This window comes from Limulus polyphemus, unplaced genomic scaffold, assembly GCF_000517525.1.
Source record: "Limulus polyphemus unplaced genomic scaffold, Limulus_polyphemus-2.1.2 Scaffold1785, whole genome shotgun sequence".
In the NCBI taxonomy this organism is placed as follows: Eukaryota; Metazoa; Arthropoda; class Merostomata; order Xiphosura; family Limulidae; genus Limulus; species Limulus polyphemus.
In genome coordinates, this window is record NW_013667395.1 from 58,326 (window position 1) to 79,705 (window position 21,380).

The 21,380-nt window shown below is 33.8% G+C and overlaps 1 pseudogene; it reads left to right on the plus strand.

The window, feature by feature from the left end:
• Positions 1-7,982, plus strand: part of LOC106464925 — a 33,582-nt pseudogene extending 25,600 nt beyond the window's left edge.
• The last annotated feature ends 13,398 nt before the right edge of the window (positions 7,983-21,380 follow it).

Consider the following 21,380-nt stretch of genomic DNA (forward strand, 5'->3'; position numbering starts at 1 on the left):
TTTTTGACTAAGTAAACTCGATGCACCCTAGTACACATTCCTAAAATGTGTTGGATAAAGGAGACTTTTTTTTCAGATTTCATTTTATACTAAGTAATAAATATGTCCTATTGTTTTTAATGAAATCATATGCCAAAAAAAAATTCACTTGTTCTAGCAAATAAATATTGACTTCAGGCTGCATGTTTTTTAGGTGGCTAGTGGACCAAGTCAGCCTGTGAAGCCTAATCCAGGGAACCCATTTCTCTGACATTTTGTACCAAAGAAAACTCTTCTGTCGGAGCTTTTCTTTGTGGAGTTTGATAAAGTTGGCTTTCTGTGCAAATGTAACCTCATTTAAATCCAGTCAGTCAGATACAACCGTCATATATTAATGAAACTTTTACCACGAGAATGGGAAATGGTCATAACTAATTATAGATATCATAGCTTCATTGCTTAGGTGAAGAAGTTTAACAGTCAAACTTGATTAGGCTAACTTGTTATTCTGTGACACTCATACTGAACAGTGTGTTACATGTGATTCTTGCCAGAAAGATATCAGACAAGTGAGCAAAACCCTTGTTAAGTAAAAGTTATTGGTTTAGAAACAGAGAGATTTAAAGATTATTTATGATGTAAAGAAGCAGTTACTGTGCAGGGTAATAACCCATTAAATGCCATATAGTGCTCTAGTCTTCAGGTCTCAAACCTCACAGAATATTCTTTTGATAGAATTGCCTTAGCATTATATAAATTATATTTACTCTTCGGTTAATTTTAAAGAACTGGTGATTCTGTTTATCCCTTAAATTAAAATCCAAAATATTTCCTTTAGTTTTGTTTTTTCTGGCAAATTTGAGAATTTTTGTTTGTTTGTTTTTTAAATTTTTTTTAGCCATAGAGATAGGAATACAGAGTACAAAAAGGTCAGTTCAGGCATATTATCATAAAAGCTTCTGAAGCATAAAAATTATAGTTTTTTTGTAATGTTGCTCAAAAAGATAAACTTACAAGTTTCTTTCTTCTTGAAATTAAAAAAAGCTATTTAATTATTGTATGAAGTTTATTCTTTCTCTATAGCATTTTTACATGTAATTTCCATATTCATGGAGTTGTTTATGGTATCTTCTGGTGAATAAAAGATGGACAAATACATAAACTTTAGTTTGTCATGCTTAAAATATTTGCGATGTATTAAGTGTTATTTATCCTAGGACTTGTTAAATGGAAGTAGAACTTAAGAAATTTTTTCAAAATTATATTTGCGAGAAAATGTATGAGTAAATATTAATAATACAAAAAGCTCATTAATATTTTAATTAAGAAAACATGCAGAAATTTAAAAAAGTAACTTACTCTTTATATTGGTAATTTGGTGATAAAGTGATGTTGCTGTTATAATTAATTACATGTTCAAGTGTAAAAGGAAATAATAAGGCATTTTAGTGAGATAGTTGTGTACTGTTAAGAGTTAATAACTAAAATGTATAGTATTTTTCTTAAAAGTTCTCATGTCTTCAGAGAATTTTTTTTGTTTTTGTGTACTCCAGAAAAAATTTATGCGAGATAAACCAGAAGCTAGATTTGTTAAATATCAAGGAACACCAAACCCAATAATAATTTAAAAAGTTTAATTTTGTCACATGTGAACAAATTAGGCATTAATTAATCCTCATTCGTATACTGTAATGAAAAATTTTAATTACCTATATCTTAATTAAAAATAATAAATCTGCTATAATTTTTTAACTTCACATGAGTTAGGTTTTGTGTTGTTTGCATTAAAGATTATTGTTTCAAGAGTGCATAAATCCTGAGCATGTACTAAACCTCTGTAATGGAAGAACTTCCATGTGTGTATACTTACATGTGCTGTTATATCCCTAAAAGTGACGTGTGCATTAGGCTTATACTAAATTAAAATTAAACATAAGAAGAAAAAAATATTGATAATTTTTAAAATTTTCATTCATAAAAAACAAATATATGTTTGCTCTGCTCCAAATTCTGGGAATTCTTACTACTTTGGAGACTACTCTTTTACTGTGATTAAAATTTTGAAGTAACTTAGTTTTATATCAGTGAAATTTATGTTCTAAAAGCTAAATTAATGTGAAAAAGTAAAGCGTTTAAGTATATATATATTTATATAAACATAAACTTTTGAGTATCCACTGTCTTTGAATATCATCAATAGTTGAATCAGTTCCACCATCTATAATGGTGTGAAAATCTTATCTTAAATAAAAACTTGAAGTCTAGTTGCATTTATTAAAGTAAATGTTGTATCTTTTGGAAAACCCTGCACTAATTTGGCTTAGATTTGGTCAGTTAAACATATATTTGAATCATGTAAAGGTCTTGGACAGCAGGGAAATAAAATGTTTTAACAATTCATCTTTTTTCTGTGCGACTTGAAGTTGAAATATCCATCATAAGTTTAGTTGTTAGGGTTGTAATTCTGGCATAATGAATAATAAAATACAAAGTTTTTGCAGTTATCTTATAGGTTATTTTAAAAATCGTACTTCATGTTTTTGAGTGATTTTAAATAATGCAGTTTGTTAGAGAAAACATTAATATGTTGTTATCTTTTGTAGAAACTTGTTTAATGTCTATATATCCTAAAACAATTTATGCAGTCTTTCCTGCATACTTCAATTTAACTGACTTTGTTAAATACAGATTAAATATTGAGTGAAGTTATTATAAACAAGACAGAAAAAATCAACTTGAGAAGTTGTGCTAGAAACATATTAATAAAAAAAAAAATAACCTGTGTTTTTTTGTTTTTAAATTTTGAGTGCTTGAAATAGGTATTACTTTAACATTGTTGCAGTATTTGTTTAGTAGGTCAATATCCAGAATATGTTATCCTTAATTTGATCTCATGAAGTACATTTATATGTATCAAACTGACAAGCACTTTAATAATTTGAGACTGCATAATTTGGACATGTTTAATTTTTTTTTTTCATTATAGTCCCATTAATTTAAAAAATTATCTGAACTCATCAAGAAAATTAGAACTAGTTTAAGAATCATTTTTATGTTTGTATGGAAGTACTTGTGAAGTTATTAAACAATAAAAATCTGAGCTTTCTGTTGAAAAAACTGATATGATTTTTCTGTAACATTAGTCACCAGTGTTTCTTCAAGAAAATGCATGTGAAATTTATTTTCTTTGTATACTGAGTGAGATAAATATGGTTGCATGTGTTACTGCTGCAGTTTGATAACCATAAATATATATATTAAAAAACAGATGTCAGTTTATACATACAGTTCCAGAAGCGCAATAAAAACTCAAGCCTGAAACACAGCCAGCCACATTTATGCTGCATGAAAGTTGTAACTTTTAAAATACGTACACTCGCATACAAATTACTAGTAAGTGACACACACACACATGTTATGAATGACAACAAGACAAGCACATAATACTAATAATTTTTGTATACATATTATATTACAAGCAAAAACCTACTAAATATTATGAGAACATGAAAGATATTCTGTATTTGTAGTCAGGCTTTTGTTCCATAAATTTAGTATGTATGTGTATATTTGTTTAGTTTTTCAAATAATGTTTAGAAGAATTTTGAATGAAGAAATTTATTTTACCTTTTTAAAATTTTGGTTTTAAAGTATGTTTAATAGTGAAATATTTTTAACTAAAAAATGCACTTTTTGGGAAAACATTTGAACACAGGGATTGTATATCACATTAAATAATTGTACTGACAGAGTGATTGAATCACAAAAATTAATATTTCCTTTCTTTTCCCATTACTTAATTCACATTGCTGGTTACTTAGATCATTATTGTACACTTTACATGCATTTGATCTTAGCTCTGCACAAGGTATTTTTTATCACTTGTAGAATGTTATAAGTACACTAATTGGTATGTTTTCAGTGATGGAAGTACATACAAGTATGTTTCATGGCAAATGTACAATGCCTTGCAAAAGTATTCACCTCTACCAATAATGGCACATTTTAATGAAATGCAAATAGTGTAAACAATTTTTTTTAATGAACTTATTTTTATTCAAAACTCTAATGATCAAATTTAACACTGTTATGTGTGTGAAGGAGGTTGAATGTCAGCAAAACCTGCAAAGAAAATATTTAAATTGAAATTTGCTGATTGTATAAGTATTCAGCCCCCTAAGTCAGTACTTGGTGGAAGCATCTTTAGCAGCAATTACTGCTCTGAATCTTTTTGAATAGACCTCTACCAGCTTTGCAAATGGGGTGGTGTAATGTTTGCCCATTCTTCCTGGCAAAATTGCTCCATTTCTGAGAAGTTTGTTGGGGATCGTTGATGGACTGCAATCTTCAAGTCTCCCCATAAATTTTCTATTAGATTCAAGTTGAGACTTTCACTTTCTTTTTTGAAACTACTCCAGTGTGGATATGTCCTTATGCTTTGGGTCATTGTCCTGCTGAAATGTGAATGTCCTACCCAGTTTTAGATTCTTGGCTAACTCAAACTGGTTTTCCTCTAGGATTCATCTGTACTTTGCACCATCCATCTTCCCCTCAGTCCTGATAAGCTTCCCAGTCCCTGCTGATGAGAAGCATCCCTATAATATGATGCTGCTACCACCATGTTTAACAGTTGGGATGATGCTGACTGGGTGATGTGCTGGGCTTACGTAACATTTTGAATTTATATCCAAAAGCTCAATTTTTGTCTCATCTGACCACAAAACCTTCTGCCACATGTCTGCAGTATCATTCACATGATTTGTTACAAACTCCATACAAGATTTAAGATGATTGTTTTTCAGTAATGGCTTCTTTCTTGCCACTTGCCAATACAGGCCAGTTTTGTGTAGGCACCGGAATATTGTCGATGTATGAATACTGACTTCCATCTCAGACATGAAACTTTGCAAACCATTTAAAGTCACTGTTGGCTTTACAGTAGCATCCCTAACCAGTTTCCTGCTTGCCCAATCTGGCATTCTTATCTGGGTAGTGACTGGGTGGTACGAAGCACATTCCATTTATTAATGATGAATTTCACCGTACTTTGAAATTTTGCTTTAACCTTCTGATCTGTGCTTCTCTGTCACTTTATTCCTGAATTGTTTGGAAAGCTCCTTGGTCTTCATGGTTGGTTGGTTGTATCACTATGTGAGTTTTGACTCGAACAGATGCATTTACTCTGAAGTCAAGTTAAATCACTTTGATTCCACACAGGTAGAGACCATTACACTAATTTTGTGACCTTTCAAACTAATCTTTTTCACCTGAATTGATTTAGGTTTGCTAGAGGAAAGGGGTTGAATACTTATATAATTGAGAATATTCTAATTTTCTTTGAAAATTTAACTTACTTACATAATATTAGCATTTTTTCAGTTTTATCAGTTTGGAGTAGGTTGTGTAGGTTCTAAATATAAAGTCCAATATGAAAGTTTCATGATTACAAGCTCAGACAGCAACAAAATGTGGAAACTTTGCAGGAGGATGAATACTTTTGCAAGGCACTGTAAGTATACTAATATAATTGTTATCTTCAATAATACAATTTGTATGCCTACAACAAAAACTTTCTGTTTGGATTATAAATAGTAATAACATTTTGTAAAGGATTTAGCATAGTCTCTTGGTATTTATGCATAAATTACCATGGCACATAGAGAATAACTACTTAATTGTAGTAACATATCACTGAAATTCTTTTTATGAGAAGTTCTGTTACATATTACAAGTCAGTTGAATTAAATATATTAAACACTAAACTTTTTTTTTTCCAATGAGTCTAGCCACCTGTAAATTGCTTATCTTAAAAAAATAGAAGTTCCATTTTTTCTAAATATCTGCAACAAGTTATTTTTTTGTTGTTGTTGCCAAATGAAAATCCATTGGACTTGTTTATCTAGTGTACATGAAAGATCAGTTCATATGGACTTTTAGGTATTCATAGAGTTTATTTACAGTGAGAAAAGGAAAAGGTAATGCTAAAAAGGTTATTTGATTCATTGATTATAATTAAATATCCCTGACTTTGGCTAGATAGTTAGTCATTATAAAGTATGTTATATTTTGGTGAGACAGCAGTATTGAAAAGTTTAAGTCTAGTAAAATAGTATAATTTTGAAATAAACTGTATACTTGGACCTTTCCTGCCCTCAAATAAGCTAGAACCATATGTATGTATGCAATTATTATCTCATTTAACTATATGATAACTGCTTAGTAGGTATTTGTGGTCAAAAATGTGTTATGTTTTTTTGTGTAAAAAGAAAGGAAAGATTCAAGTATATTTTAAACTTACTTCATACTTTTGGATTTTATTTTTGAAGAAAGATAATCTTTTAAGCACATTTAGTTCTGAAACAAATGCTACACATCTTTAACAGTGCAAAGTTACTATACTCTAGATTACTTGCACTTGGCTAAAAATAATTGAGTACTTGTTCATATTTTCACTTTCATAACTTCTTGCCTACTTTTTTTTATCAGAAGGAAATATTAACAGTAAGCATACTATAACAGAAGGAATTAGATTCATAGCCATTCCTTCAAATGGGCGTATATGTTCAGATTACTTTAGAGGCTGGTAGTATTTACAAGTTAATGATATAGTAAATTAAAATTTTGTAACGAAAAATTAACAAGACCCCTCCCCATATTAATTAAATTTAATTTGTTTTATTTTTCATTAGTAAGGCATGGAAGCTAGTTCCAAAAGATCATATCCATTTCAGTTTTATTTTATATATATACATTATTTACTAAGGACTTAGCTTGCTTAAATTTTATGCCAAATAGCAGAAAAAAATGTGTATAACAATATGAATGTTTATACCCTTTTGCATATTATTTGGTTGTTGAAAAGCCTCACTAATAAATGAAAAGCTTGATCTTGTTACTCTGTTATTTTTTAGTATAATGTTTAGTACTTGTATTGGATATTAATGCTTATTAATCCCAGTCAGCACCATTAGAAATTGGAATATCACACCGAGTGTTTTTGTTGATGTTTTTTGCAACTCAACCAAGGTAGTAAACTAAGATCTTATGAAATTTTGATCAAGGCAAGCTACCTATACAGATCAGACATAAAAGTTAAAGCACTAAGTAATATAGCTACATTAATATTCTAAAACTTATTAGATAAGCTTTGAAGTCATAGAAATCTTCAGATTAAATGCATAGCTAATGTAAAACCTTGACTAAAGATTAGATTGTTCCATTATTATGTCAGGCTTGCCCCAACTTCACAGAGGCGAGGGTGGGTGATCTTTCACAGCATATTGGCATCCGTGATACAGATATAACTAATAGGGTTTGAAAGGAAAATCCTTCCCATTGTTAAGATGAAGGTTATCATCAACTACTTTGAATTAACTGAATATCCCTGATGAAGAAAGTATCTGCATGTCTTTAATGGGCAAAGAAGAAAGTTGGTCCATCCATGCTACTGAGAAATAACACATAAATTCACATAGCCTCTTAATTGTAAATGATTTTGCTCTTATTTCTTGTATTCGTAATAACCATGTACAATATGACATAATTCAGATAATAGCTTTAGTGTTTTTCAAGAATAAATATGAACAGTTGATACTTACCACAAATTATTTTGGAAATCATCTACATTGAAAAATGAAATTTTAAGTGGGTTTGTTTGAGCCACCATTGGCATTAATCTTGTGTAACAATAATGTAAAAACATTTTTCCTTATGTATCATCAAAATATGAGTGATTTTCTCTTTGAAAACTTTTATTGGGTTATACTATTTTGTAGACTATCTTAAGCATTCCTAGTATTTGTTGTTTTGGTTAATGTATGAAACACAAAACTATATATATATGTATAAATATCTATAGCTTCTGTCCAATAATATTTGAATATGATGTGTTGTTTCCCAGAATAATTCTAATGTTGATGTAAAAATTTGAAATGATGTGATTTTGCAATGAGGCAGTGCTTCATGTAAAAATTTTGATGCCAAATAAAGTTATTGTACCAAAATTATGGTTTTATTTTGTATTCTAAGTATTTGGCTACTACCTGATTATCACAATTTTAATTGCACAGGAATTGGATAGAAAAAACAAACTGGAAATGTCTGAAAGTTTCAAAAGTCACCCTAATCCTTCATAGAAGCCTGCGAGTTGAACACGCAAATCTAGTGGAATCCCAGTACCAGATGACCAGAGTGTATTTATATATATATATATAATGGCTATAAATCCTTTTTATTCTTCAGTTCTTGAAATCTTGTCTTCCAGGAAATATGCAACAGATTTTGAAAGAGGGAAAATAGTAGCTCTGAAAAAAAAAATCTAACCACTGTTTCCTTGACAAGTACGGGCCCCATTGTTTTACCTCCTACAGTAATAAATTCCCTAACCATTAAAGGTAATTGAAATCAGGTAATCTTACATCTGAACTGTAGGCCTTTCTTCACTGCATATTTTTTCATGTTGTCAAGAGACGTGTGACTCAAACATTCTGAATGTCCGGAGTTAATGGCATAACTTTCAATAAAAGAATCTGAAATACAGCAACTAATCATGTGGAAGATAGGAAAGTGGAAATTTATGGGTAAGTGATGCAAGCTCACATGCATGAAACTACAATGAAAATAGAAGTTAACACTATATCTGGTGCAAGTATTTCCAAAAATGTCATGTGATCTCTTACTTTAACTAATCATCAGTTTCTGCCCTGCATGCTGATTTATCTTGTTGTGAGACTTTCTTCTTCTGCACAATTATTAACTATTAGATATTCTCATTCCTCTGATTGTTTTCATCAGAATCAAATATCTACTTTGCAGTCTTCATTAACTGGGAGTTTTGCAGTTATTTCTGTAACCACATGGTTCTTATGTTCCTTTAACACTTAAACCCACTGTTTTGCAAGCTACTCATCCTCATAGTTTCAGCTGACCTTGAACTAATTTTATAATGGTCATCATCCTGTTCTACCTACATTGATTACTTCTCAGTCAACACCCACTACATCTATTTGTATTTTATCAAGTGGCCTAACATCAAAATAGGTGAGTTAGATGTTTTCAGCTAGCTCGTTGACTTTTTTTTTTGATCCAGTTTATAAAATTTTGGATCAGGAAGTTTGAACTTTTTACAGAAAACGGCTTTTAAAACATAACTTCACGTTTCTCCAGGTCTTTGCTCATCTTTCCATGGTTCCAAATAAATAAAGAGACTAGAGACAGGTAATACATCTTTTCCTGGAGGTTGCTCATTTAAAGTTGGAAACCATGAAATACTTGAGGAAATTCCTTCTTTATGGTCTTTGGATGACAAAGTTGGGTATAAAAGACCCATATTTCTATGTTCTGATTTACCTATCTTCTTGACATTTTCTCTGTTTTTCCCATTGGGGATTGGTCTGTTAGTTTATGGCTCTCTTTCAGTTTGGCTTCTGCACTTTGTCTTTTTTGTGTAGTCAAAGCATTTGTTGATGATCTAACCATTCTAAATGTCAATTTCCATCATTACATGAACAGTTGGCTTATTCTTGCTCAGTCATCACTTCATTTGTTAACACAAATACCCAATTAGCATTCTCTCTGGGATGGATTATTTATAAGTCTAAGTCTTAACTTGTACCTTACCTATTCAATATTAATTGCATATATGATTTTTGGGTAAACACTTTTCAAGGAACTCTTCACTCACATCCACCCATAGGAGACAGTTTTATTGCGGTGGCATATAACAACAGTCAGGGTGGAACGCAAACTCACAATCATTTTGATGTGATCTCTCTATTTCTTTGGTTATATTCACATCACATGTTTTCAAGCTCGTGATGTACCAGGTGTTACAAACATTTTTGTGAATGCTGTTTCCAAAGAATGTCAGCTTGTTCCAACTGAGTGGACCTTTTTAGTATTTAAGTGTTTGTGCCATTGGCTCAGTCATCCTGTGATCAATGCATCCACTATAGCAGTCAGTCAACTTCCAATTTAATGGTCTCCTGTTCCAGATCCTGTTTCTCTAGCTGTGGATGCTTTGAGCCAGTCTTGTGAGAACATTTTTCTATGCTAACCCTCCTGTTTATTTTATTTCCTAAGTATTGACCAAAATCAGTTTTCAAGTTCTCCTTATTGCTCTACATTGGCCTGCTAAATCATGATTACCACTAACAAGCCAATATGTTAATGTAGATGGAACAATATTTGTTATAAGGTATAAACAACCATTGTCAATCCCCTCTGAGATTTTTTGTTTATGCATCAGTAAACAGTCCTGACAGAACAAAGAAAAGATTCTTTTGAACGAGTATCTGGGTCAATCAGGATAGGTAACACAACTGGAGAAAAAAAAAGTTGTTACACTCTCTTGCAGCTCAAGTTTTTGGTAGGAAGGCCCTATCAGACTATAAACAGATCATTGTTAGGAAAAAAAAGTACAAGTATGAATGTAATAAATATTTGATTGTCTCCAATATCTGGGAAGCAACATAAAAAACTGTCTTCAGGGAAAGACAGCAGAGCAAACAAGTCACTAAGTGTTGAAAATGAGGAGAAAAAAAGACAACATAAGACTTGATTCCCACTGAGGATATCGTCTAAGTACTATAATACAAAATAAGCAAAAAGCTCGAAAATTATCCTCAAAGAGTGGGACAAGATAGGGAGATGACTTCTGTTGAATCTAAAGGCCACAGAGGTAGTAGCTCTGTAGTAGTAAATAAGCTCTGTAAATAAGTAACAAATTAAACTATATACCAGAACAGTATGTGGATTATTCCACTTGCTAGCCTTTAAGATGTTGTCTAAAAGGTACTAAGACCAAGAAGCCATAGAAATTAAGAAATGGTAAAATTTGATTGATGTAACCAAAAATCCACACTTAAGATGTTTGGGTATATATCAATAGACAAGATGGATCAGCTGGCAGTTTTACCTTCACTACTTTGCTTCAAGATATTTTATCACCTGTGGTTATTCTCCAAGCCAGATAAGTTATGCTTTATTTAGTGCTTATTTAATACCTGGGACTGTATCTATGTTGTGTATAGTACTCAAATACTGTGAAATATTAAAAAAAGAAAAATACAAGCTTTTTTCTTAGGAGATTCTACACTTATACGGATGTATCTATTCAGTACTGTTGCATGTTCATTAAATTTTGCATTTGTCCTAAACAAAATTCCACTCTCTGCTGGTGTTGTATGAGAGAGCATTGCCCTTTGAAAGTATACAAAGGGTCCCATCTGGTGGCTGAAGATGCCTCAGTGAGTACCTTTCTTACCTTTGCATTGACGTTTTTGTATAATATTAGATACCTGAGACAGGATACCTTTTCTTCACAGATGCTTCAGCTCCAACCAGGTTGAAGATCATCTATATTTTTCTATTATTGTTTTTCTGTTTTATTTTTCATATTCCCATTGCACTGTCTTCAAGTTGTTGAACCCTATTCCTGGGACAGCTTGGATCTTTCTTCCGTTCTCATTGAGCACCTGCAATTGGCTAGTTTCATTACTCATTGGCCTTCATAGATATGGATGAGGAGGGGCTACAGCCACTGGAGTATGTCCACTCATAATATTTAACTAGGCTGCTTCCCCACGAACCACCATGGGAGCAAGACATAGTATTTCTCCTACCTATTTATGCCACCACCTATGTTACCTTTTGGCTTCACAACTACAAAAAAAAACACTAACTACCTCCCCCACCCGTTTTGCATGAACTGAAGGGTTATCCTGCTGAGAAGAATGCCTTATAGCTGAGTGTACTTAATGGTCCACTCGTTCTACCTTGAATTCAATTCTTCAAGTCCTTCTGGTTATAGATCCTAATTTGACTCTTCAACTACATCTTTATTTTAGTCTAAATTATTATGTTTCTGTTCCAGTAATTCATAAATTTATAACTATTTTTGTATCATTTTCACACTTACTGGTCCCCATGGTTTGCAATGTGGGTGTTATTACAGACTACAGTAAAACTACCGGATTTGAATTTTACATTTTGAGAATTAAAATTAATTTTAAACTGGTATTTATCTATGAAATACTTTCCTATCCTCCTTCCCATAACTGGGCTCTGTGTAGTTTTAATTATGACTACAAGTTTTAAAAAATCTGAATTATGGCAGGGAAAACAAATATTATATAATATCTCCTGCTACGTGTATAATAATTCACGTGGAAGGTGGGAGAATGGAAATTTATGGACACATGATGCATGCTTTGCAGTGTCTAAAGAGTATTCAGAATATTGAGCTATATGTTTGTCAACAGCATGAAAATAAGCTCAACAAAGAAAGATCTACAGTATTTCGGAGGTAGGTTCTCGTTTGAAATTAATTTTATTTCTTAAAAAACTATAAAATATTGCTTTGTATTGCATTGCATAGAGATGATCCCACCACTAGATCTGAAGCAAGCTTTTTGAACTGTGGTATTCTCCGAGACCATAATTCAATATAACAAAATGATGATACTGCGCAAAAGGTTTTAACTTACAATGAAATTGAAACATAAGAAGCACAAATTCTATTAATCACATTTTACCTGAAAGTTTGTAACACGTTTTGAAGCTTGTTGGAGGAAAACACTTTGATCTATTAGTGTAGGTCTTCGTCTAGTCCAGTCGTGGTGAAAGCCTGCATTACCACACTGAAACGTTATTCTCAAACAGACATAATGTTTTAATATTGGGCAGGTTCTTTTGGGTTAGTTGTTAAAAATAATGGCAACTTTTAGTCCATGATAACAAATTAATATATTTCTTGAATAACAGTTGCTATAGTCTACTTTCACTTTGACATAAATTGTAGGGCTAAGCTCACCAAGAACAATATGAAACAGAAAGTGTAGTACCGAAGTTACTTACATATGAATTACAAAATACATTTACATAATTCCCTTGCTAATAGACACAATAACTCGCTGTTAACACTGAACTGAATCACTTATTGAATGCTCAATAATCTATTAACTATCTACTTTACTGGATCTCGAACATGTATCGTACTCTTGTTTTATTTACTCAACGAAGCTTCTTGATCGTAATATAATGCACTCTCTAGCAACTACCTAAATTGAAACATTGGAGTTATAGCTTACAACACTTCCTCGATCGTGATGTCCCTTTAAAATCGTAATACCAAATAAACCAGTACATTAGCTGTCCATTCACCGAGTCTTTCTGGGGGATAAGGTATACAGACGACAGCCTCTTATTAATTGTCGTCACTTGCTATTCTGTAACTGTGCTCCTCAGCTGGTTGGCCTTTTGCTGACAAATTCTTCTCTTTAGTTGCTCATTGGCTCACCAACATTCTTCCAAAAAATGGTCATGATGGATGCTCTATGACTTGGTCTGCCTGCTCGTTTTGATTTTATAAACATCATTATTTATTCTTTTTAGTACAATGTATAGCCTGTCCCAAAACCTACTTAACTTCAGAGTTCATCCTTTGTTGTAACTAAAATTGTTCAACCCTACTATGTTACCTCAATGAAATCCAGTCTTAGAATCATTATCATGAAGCTAAATTTCTTATTCGATACTGGCTTTTGTTTGCAGTTCCAGGCAATATGTCCTTTCAAATTACACTTGAAACATCATTTGTCTTGTAGTTTATTTCTTTCATTCTGTGCAACTAGTTATCTAACTAATACTTTCCGTTCTTCTAGAGTCTAGACTATCGTCAGGGGAAGTTGGTGTTTCACTATTACTTAATATGATGATCCTGTAACTTCTAGATGGTGAATTTAGTTGTTTACCTGCTACTTTAATGAATTCAAGTTCCATCACCAACTGGAAATCTTACTTTAAGAATGTACACTTACTTTACTTCAGCCTAATTCACAAATTCTCATCTGTTGTGGCAGCTATAGATTGGTCACGTGCCAACGAATTTATCATTTCACATAGAGCATCTGGATAAATCTTTCCAAATTTTCTACAATTTCAGATACCTCTTCATTCCTCCACACCCTGCTCTGGAATGTTTCTTCGGATACTTTTCTGATTTATCATTCTGAACCTGTTAAATAACATAGCTACCAATCAATGCTTGATAGTTGTTATGGCTCTAAGCTGGAAGGTTACTTAATGTTGTTAAAGCTGGGCTACTTAAATAGGCAGAAAGTTAAATAGCTTGTTGTTCACTGTTTTATCCATTCACTCTGGAAATTATTTCAAGGTGAGTATGATATGTCTCCAATGGTAACTTTCCACCATAGTTCATTGGTTTTTTTCATCCAGTTAAATTCTGAAACTGGGTTCTGTAGTGACATAGCTAAAGCAGTCCATGAAAGTCTTGCAGTCACAGATGACACAGCAATAGAGGTAATAGGTGTAGACAAAATAAGTCCTTATATTCCATATTTTATGATATATAGTGTCTTATATTGTAGTTCTTGGACAGGTGTAGTTAAATCGTTGTACAACCTGCGGGTTGCAGATTAGAATCCCGTCACTGAACATGCTTGCTCTTTCAGCTGTGAGAGCATAACATGTCATTCAATCCCACTTTTCTTTGGTAAAAAGTAACCCAATAATTGGAAGTGAGTAGTGTTGACTAGCTGCCTTCCCTTCACTCTATTACTTTTAAATTATGGATGGCTATTGTAGATAGCCCTGAAGTAGCTTTGCACAAAATTCAACAAACAAACTTGATTATTGAATTTACCAATTCTTTTTCCAAATGTTTTATTCTGTCGTTGATTTTTTTCTTCTTTTTTTTTATTTTGTCATTACAGCCTTTCTGTACATCTCCAATAAGTTAATCAATATTGTCTAGTCAGATTTATTTTAATTTTTCCTTTTTACAAAATTACACCTCCATCTTTTAACTCTTCTCTTAAATCTCTATCTTTTTAACTCTTCTCTTAAATCTCTATCTTTTTTCTTCTTGGTCTTCTCATAATTTTTGTCTCTGTCTTCTTGATCTTTACTAAAAATCATCACATTAAGAAAGTTAATGAAAATTATTGAGTCTATTAGCAAGGAAATTCTATACGTAAGTTAGGTATAAGAAACATTGGTATCAGTTTCTATTAAAACGGTTTGTGAACATAACCTGTAGCAAACGTTATTGAGAAATGAATAAATTTGTTATCGTTACGAGAACTGGACTTGCCATTATTTTTACCAAGCAGTTCAAAAGAACTCGCCAACATTAGAATACGTTACAACAATTATGCCAGAAGTGGGATTATTATGATGAAAATAAAATAGAACTTTGACTAAACTTTAACTTCAAGATGACAACACAGGCAAGAAGCGAAATTGAAACTTTTCTAGAAGTAATGAAACTGTAGCAAACACCTAAATTAAATCTTAGCTTACAATAATAATAATAAGAAGAAGAAAATAAAATTTAAGTCTATAAAGACCTTTCAAATGAATATCAATTCTTCAAACAAGTTTTATTATAAACAGTGATTTTAATTTTGATTTTAGGAAAATGTAATAAACACGTTCAAAATAAAGTTGGTATAACTTAATTACATTTGAGGCCGAGTACATGTCAATGGTTACTGTACCAAACTGTAACTCTGACGTTCCGTAGTTCGTGCGCCGTTTGGAGCCGTGGATACACAAGTTTTGTTTTGGAATTTCGCGCAAAGCTACACGAGGGCTATCTGCGCTAGCCGTCCCTAATTTAGCAGTGTAGGACTAGAGGGAAGGCAGCTAGTCATAACCACCCACCGCCAACTCTTGGGCTACTCTTTTACCAACGAATAGTGGGATTGACCGTCACATTATAGCGCCCCCACGGCTGAAAGGGAGAGCATGTTTGGTGGTATGCGGATTCGAACCCGCGACCCTCAGATTGTGAGAATACATAAGAGTGACTGTCAAATAACACTATTCGATCTGAACATAGCAGCTCAAGAGTTCGCCGTGGATGGTGTTGACTTGATGCCTTTTCTCTAGTCTATCACTTCAGTTTGAGACATAACCATCCAGTCTATTTTCGAGAAATCCTCCAATCAAAACATTTGAATTGAAAATTTCTTATTATTTATCCGAAATATTAATAACGTATCACAATTTTTAAAAAATAGAATAAATCAAATAAAAAATGTTTGTTGTTGCTTATTATTAAGAAGAAAGATGAACAAAGGGCTATCTGTGCTCTGTCCACCAAATGTATCGAAACTCTGTTTCTAGCGGTATAAGTCCGCAGACACACCGCTGTGCCACTAAGGGGCAGGGCGGACTAAGGTCGTTGTAAGCCCTAGGCACTCTCATAATCGTACGCCGCCCAAGATAGATCTATATATACATCGTATAGATCCCATAAAATATCAGTCGTATATATATATATAAATCTATGGTACTTTGTATTTATTTTTTTATATTATTAGATAATTATTTTTTTACATTGTGAATACTTTTGCATCGTAAACAAACATGAACAAAATAATGAGCACAGTTACAATGCAGTCATTATGACTTTGTTCCTTATTTTGGCATCTTTTATTTATAGTTCGGTGAAGTTTTTTTAATATTCAGGGTACCTTTGAACTGGATTAAATGAGTCAGACGGATACAAAAGGAAGCAAAAGTTTTGATTTGAAAAGAGAAAGAAAAAGGCTGAAGCTTTAAAACAGACGAGAGATTCTTTGCTGAATTTCATTAGAAAAGTTAAGACAAGTGACAGTGCAAGCTTTCCCATCCATCCATCAATATCAGACGTGGAAAACAAAACTACTGAACATGTTGAAACAGATGTCACTGAGGGTTGTGTCGAACATGGATCAAGCTAGGAACAAACGAGAATCATTCAGGCTGCTCCAGAAGTGATAGTGACAGTACCGGCAGATGTAATGATAACAGTAACAGACACCAAAGAAAACATCAGATTTTGTCTCGACATTAAACTATAGTAGTGATCACAGCTGAGTAGGAGATCACTTCACATCTCATAAATTATTAAGCAGAAAATACCCCTTCGCAGAATTTGGATTCAGACTTCTCATAGATGGGTAGATAATTTGGGAAAAAGAAAAGGTATGCGCGCAAAGAATATTTTTTCAGGCGACTGGGAAATGGAGAAACTGTCCAGAGAGACTGTCTTATTTATTCTTCAACTGGTAAAGTTCATTGCCACGCATGCAACCTATTCTGAGCCAGCACCAGCGACTACTCTAATCAGTTTAAAACAGGTTTTGATTACTATAAATGCAAGCACTATGATTATTTCTCATGAGCAGTTGAAGGATCATCTTGGTGCACTGTCAATGATGCTCCAGTATAAAGTCCACCAGAATTGACGCAGAACTGAAGAAAATGAAGGGAAAATCATGTAAATACTGGATCGAAGTCCTGAAGGGAATAGTTGTTGTAATAAGATTCCTTGCTGAACGAGGACTAGCCTTCCGTGGTGACACTGAGGTGCACGGCTGCCCTAACAATGGAAACTACCTTGGATGCATTGAACTTTTAGCTGAATTTGATCCGTTTCTTGCAGAGCACATTCAAAAACATGGAAATCCAGAGAGAGGAAACGCGTCTTATCTTTTTTCAACTATGTGATTAATTTATTGACATATTGGTGATTCGTTATGTACTCAGTAACGGAAATGTGGTTGAACGATTTCTTCATCGAACAACATGATGGAAAATACTTATTCGATATTCTGCAGGGTACTCTCAAATTTCATGGCATTTATATTTCAATCTGCAGGTCACATTTATATGATAACGCCAGCAATACGAGTGGGATTTATTCAGTGGTCAAGTTAGGTTTCGTGAAATTAACAGTTTGGCTGAATGGGTTACATATGCTGCCTATAGTCTAAATTTAGTTGGATCAGCTCCTGTGGAGTATTGCCCTGCAGCAATCAATTTTTTGAATTTTGCAGTTACTCTATACATTCTTCTCAGCTTCAACCCAGAGTGGTCTAACTTGGTAAAGAACATGAAGAAAAATACCTATGTTGTACAAAGTGTATCAAAAACAAGATGGACAGCACAGAGCAATGCAACCAGAGCTCTTTATATGAACTATTCTGAAATTCGTCAAACTTTGATTGACATACCTGAAAGTTATTGACAACCACCACCAGCTGTCCATGAGGCAAAGTCACTGACTAAGAAGGTTGCCCAGTCGAGACAGTGTTGACAAGCTCTACAAGAGGCTGGAAAGTGTTGTGCAGTGTCATAAATTTGTATGATCGTCTTTTAGCACACGTTTGTGATGCTCGCGATAAATTGTGTTAAGAGATAAGTTAAACTCACCTAAATTGTTAGTCTCTTCAATTATGTTGTTAATTTGATCCTGTTCCTTTGTTTTGTCCACTACACACTTGTATTGATATGATCTATAACCTTTTACTTTCTTTAATCTATTAACGTGTACTAGCTGTTTACCTTTTCCATGGATCTCCTGAATCTCGAAATTAACTGGTCTTGTTTGCTTAAGAACTCTAAAAGGACCTTTCCATAATTTTACCAGCTGTTTAGTGTTTTCTTTCTTAACAGTTGGGATGTATAACAATACTTTGTTCCCTTACCTTATGTCACTAGCTTGCACCTTCTTATTTGCTTGCTTCTCTCTATGCTCTGCAGATTTTGTCAAATGTTCATTAGCTAACTGAAATGCTAACTGTGTTCACTTTAATAATTCTGCCTTAGTTGTAATCTACTGCATAGCTCATTTTTTTAAGAGCTAGTATTTCTTGCAATAGGTAGCATAACATCTCTACCATGTAATAAGACTCATTTCAGCACTCCTATATGCTAATAAAGGGATCTGCTCGTCCCAAGTTGTCTGATCCTTCCCACAGTATTGAGAGATCATATCTAACAAAGTTCTATCGAATCTTTCTACTAGACCATTAGCAGCTGGATGATAAACTGTAGTCTCAATTTTCTTACACCTAGTAACTCGCACACTTCCTTCATTAACTTAGAAATGAAGTTACTACCTCTATCCGTAGGTAAATACTGTGGTATACCATGTCTAACTACCATGTCATTTACTTGTGCTTTAGCTATGGTTTCTGCTTTTTGATCAGGTAAACATATTACCTCAGGAAACCTAGTTAAGTAATCTGACTACTAACACATTTGTTTCCTGTGTATGATGTAGGCAATGGGCTTTATATATCTATAGCTATTAACTGAAAACGCGTGGTTAAACTCTGCATTCTTTGTAAGAGAGCATTCTTAAAATGTGGGCTCGTTTTTCGTTTCTGACATTCTATGCACAAATCACAATTATCTTTCCTCATGTTTAGTCAAAAAGAATCTTTTACTTATCCTACCGTATGTTTTCCAAAAATCTAGATGTGCTGTGAATGGCGTGTTTAAGTTCTGGTACAACTATTTACAATGCCCTGTTGTCATCAACTTTTTTACATAAGATGTTTGAATCTAACGTGTATTCTGTATCTTCTCCCTGTAATACTTTATTTCATAAGGTGTTTAATAACTTATTTCTTCTGTTCACTAATCACATGATCTAAATCTCAAATTACTTCTAATTTTTCCTCATTTTCTGCTTTTACCTCTTACTTCGTTAAGTATCTGTTTTTCTTCAGTTTCTGTATTTCCTGCTTTAATTCTACTCAGAGCATCGACATTAGAATGCTTCCTACCTGGTCAATGTATTATTTAAAAATCAGTCTTGTAGTAACAGTAACCATCTTACTAACCTAGAGGAGGGGGTCTTATGTAATTAGCCACCTTAGCAGTGCATGGTCTGTAATGATAGTGAACTTCCTACCACACAGATAACAAAGGAAAGTTTTAATTCCATGCACTACAGCTAAGTATTCCTGTTCTGTAACAGAGTAATTTATTTTAGCTTTTCCCAATTGTCTACCGATATACTACAGGATGTTTTTCCCACCCATTTTCGTCCAACTGTGATAATACTACACCTATAGCGTATCCCAAAACATCTGTGCTTGGGACACTCTTCACTGAAATCTGGGTAGCTTAGAATCAGTGCTTTTCTCTTAATTTCTCGAATGCTTCCTGTCTTATCTGTCCATTGGAATTTTATTCACTTCTTAGTTAACTTGGTTAAGAGTTTTGCCAGCAATGCAAAATGTGGTATAAATATTCTATAAAATCCTACAAGTCCTAAAAATGCACAAATGTCCTATAAAGAAAAGAAAATGAGGCTGGATTGGACACACTCTGCGAAAAACAGTTGACAATGTTACAAGGCAGGCCTTGGACTGGAACCCACAAGGGAAACGAAAAGCTGGGAGGTCAAAACAGACGTGGAGGAGATCGGTCGGGAGTGAAGCAAAGGCCGCCAGAATGGCGTGGACCCAGCCGGGGAGAGCAGCCCACAACAGAGTCCGTTGGTGAGGTGTTGTTGCGGCCCTATGCTCCACTAGGAGTCTACAGGATTAAGTCAAGTAAGTCAAGTATCTACAATTGTATTAGTTCCTAAAAATGATGGAAAATTAAGCTTGTGTGGATTTTCGGAAATACTTTTCATATATGGATTTACAAAGTGGATATTGGCAGGTAGAGATAAAAGAAGATAAAGCTAAAACTACTTTTTTATTACTTTCAGGTAATTATCAGTTTAATAGGATGGCTTGTGCAATGCCCCTTCAACATTCTAGAGATTAACAGACGTTGTATTATCAGGCTTGCAATATTTGAAATGTTTTTGTTATTTAGAGTGTCATAGCGTTTGCTGCAAGTTTTGAAGAATATTAGTTAGGTTAATGCACGTATTTGATAGATTACAGAAAGCAAACTTAAAGCTTAAACCTAATATCTAGGAATATCTAGGTCATGTGGTGACCACAGATTTTGTAAAATTTGACCTTAGAAAGTTAGAGGTTTGTAAAAATTATCCAGTGCCTAAAACAGCCCGCGTTCAACACCCTGCGACCCATCTGGAACTCCAAAGCCTTATCCCTGTGCAGCAAGATCCGCATCTTCAACACAAATGTAAAAGCAGTCCTCCTGTATGGGTCCGAGACATGGCAAGTTACGAACACCATCACCAACAAAATACAGAGGTTCATTAACAAGTGCCTGCGACACATCCTAAACATCAGGTAGCCAGAGAAGATCTCAAACACAGAGCTATGGAAAAGGACCAACCAGAACCCAGTCAGCCAAGACATCCCTTGCTTTGTTGATCGGCTCCTAACGTCTTCGTCTGCGCCGCCGTCTCTGCTTCCAAAGTAAACAAAACGCTCTGTTTCCTTGATGTCTTTTCCCTGCAGCTGCAGTGGGTGCTCTTGTTTGTTGTTCAGCCGCATCACCTCCGTCTTTCTGATGTTGATCTTCATGCCGGTCTTTCCTGCCTCCTCAGTGAGCCGGGTGAGCTTGGACTGTGCATACTGTTGCTTGTGGGACAGAAGGGTGACGTCGTCCACAAAATCCAGGTCCTTCAGCTGTTTGGTGAGGGTCCACTGGACGCCGGTGACGCTACCCTCAGT